Source organism: Pteropus alecto, unplaced genomic scaffold, assembly GCF_000325575.1.
Source record: "Pteropus alecto unplaced genomic scaffold, ASM32557v1 scaffold25, whole genome shotgun sequence".
Lineage (NCBI taxonomy): Eukaryota > Metazoa > Chordata > Mammalia > Chiroptera > Pteropodidae > Pteropus > Pteropus alecto.
In genome coordinates this window covers 5,334,990-5,337,319 of record NW_006441955.1, presented here as the reverse complement: position 1 = coordinate 5,337,319, position 2,330 = coordinate 5,334,990, and the positions used below count along the sequence as shown (strand labels likewise).

Below are 2,330 nucleotides of genomic sequence, written 5' to 3'. Positions count from 1 at the left end.
AAACACACTACCTCCGAGCTTTAAAAGGCCTCATCTCCCTCCTGGGCCAAGGATCCTGGCAAGATAACAAGGTGCTCTGAGACAGCGGAGCCAATCCCGCTCTTCGTGCGAGGCCGCAGTGAAGAGGGGTAAGGAGCACAGAGGGTTTTTGCCTCTCCTCCTCCACCGGTCTGCCCCGCCCCCTGCTGGCAGACTTTTGTGTCCCGCTGACTCTGAGGGGAAAGTTCTAGCTGGTCCCTGGCCGAAAGCACCTTTGACCCCGCGCTGGTTTTTTTTTGGGGGGGGAGGGCGGGGAGTCCCTGTTTTTTTCTTTTTACTCACATGCCTCACATCACGTCAAGGCTAGACTGTTGTCTTTACTTTTCTCAATCCCATCCCCTCTTACCTTATTCTATGTAGAATTGTTTGTGTCAGAGTTTCAGTTTACACAGATGGCATTGTACTCTACATCTCTTATTTCCTCCTACCCCCACTCAACTCTGTTTGATACTAAGTTTCTCAAAGAGTTGCTTTGCCATATAAATATAGTTCCTTGCTCCCTGCCGTGGCATTCTAATCTCCCGTTTGATGGACATGTAGGGGCTGCCAGTGACCTTCTACATCACTTGGTGAGAATGTCTCTGGCCCTGTGAGATTAGAGAATACCCCTTACCCTCATGCTTAGTTCACAGCTAAACTGGCAACAGCGTTTGCCTTGAGATAGCTATAATTATATGCCTCACTCTACAGATTAAGAAACTGAGGCATAGAGAGGTTAAGCAATTTGAGCCAGGTCTGATTTAAAAACCTGTTTTCTCAACTATTAGGTCACCACTGCCTTTTCTGTTCAAAACACAGACTTATAGATCAATAAAGAAAAAAAACATATTAGGGCGTTCTGTCCAGAAATAACAAGGATCAGCAGATTAAGCCTCTGCCCCTGCCAGAGGGCATTTAGAAGGTGGGAGAAGGCCCTTGAGGGAAGGAGATAAGGAAACCAAGGAGAAGCAGTGGAGGAAGCATGAGGAGACCCCCACACAGGAGAAACACTCCCTCCCCCAACCCAGCAGTGGTTTGGGGTCATTTGATGTTCCCGTTAGAAGCCACAGGTTCTGCCTTCCTCTTGGTCTGACGGCACCAAAGCATTGCCACATTTTACCTGTTGTCTTTGAAAATGGGATTGGCTCGTTAACCACTCTTCACTCTTTATGGCTGTATTCTAACTCCTTAGCAGGGAGTTCATGGATCTCCACCACAACCTAATCTTTCCATCTTCTCTCTTCTACTCACGGGTTCATTGTCAGCTGTTCCACCTCTGTGTTTTGTTTTAGCTATGCCCTGACTTGGCTCCTTTCCTTTTCCCTCTGCCTACATAAATACTTCTGGAAATACCACCCCTCATTGTCCCATTACTTTCCACATATCTGGACTTGTGTCCCTCATAGGTTGTTAGCTCTTTGACAGTAGGGATTGATAGCTGGGTCTAGCCGTCAAAGCAGGCATATCTTTTCTGATTCTGTTTCCCCTTCTATATTGTAAGGAGTTGTTAAACCAATTAGTCTCTAGACTACCTTCCAGTGGTTTCTGTTGACTCCCACCAAATCACCTAGCCTGTGATTCAGGCCATCCAGACAGAAGTGACCCAAGGTCAGCTAAGAAAATCATCAGCCAGTGGCATGGTGGGTTTGGTAAGAGCCAAGAGGGCACAATGCAGACCCATTAGCACTGCTGGGGCAAAAAATCCCGGGCAATATTCCCAGAATTGGGGCTTGACGAAGAAGGCAGGGATCATGGCTGAGTTTTCTCTATTTCTCCAGGGCCTGGCATGTGGTAGTGCAAATGGAATGTTGTCAGATGAATGAATGAAAGCCAAAGACCATCTGCCTGGCTCCTCAGGGCTCTCAGTTCAGACTTTATACCTTGTTTTGGGCCCTAGACATTCCCCAGCATCTGTATCTTTTCCCTGCTCATTGTACCCACAAACTCTGACTAAACATTTATGTGCATTATATCATTAATCCTCATAAGAACCTTTTTATCATTTCTATTTACAAATGAGGAAATTAAAGGTTAGAAGGGTAAAGTAATTTGCCCAAAGCCATGGAGCTGGTGTGTGACTAGCTGTTGTTGTAGCCCCCAATAGACACAAGGACCACCAGAAATCAGTGAGTTATAGGAAACACACTCTTTATTCAGCCAGCTGGGTCTGCCAGGGGTACACAGACCCCAAATTAAGCAGCCCCAAAATGTAGAGGTACAGGGTTTTTTAACCCCTAAACTCCATTCTTCATCCTGTTTGAACATACAAGTCTATTTTTCTTCTTTTTACTAACTGTCAACCCAGAGGTCGG

The 2,330-nt window shown here is 46.2% G+C and overlaps 2 protein-coding genes across 6 annotated transcripts in view; one reads left to right on the top strand and one right to left on the bottom strand.

The window, feature by feature from the left end:
- Positions 1-131, bottom strand: part of SCP2 (sterol carrier protein 2) — a 116,874-nt gene extending 116,743 nt beyond the window's left edge. Inside the window, exon 1 of the mRNA XM_025051902.1 lies at positions 12-131. The gene's annotated coding sequence lies outside the window, so the exon portion shown is untranslated. The remainder of the gene's footprint in view (positions 1-11) is intronic.
- ECHDC2 (enoyl-CoA hydratase domain containing 2) overlaps positions 1-2,330 on the top strand; it is a 25,031-nt gene that overhangs the window by 720 nt on the left and 21,981 nt on the right. The window lies entirely within an intron of this gene.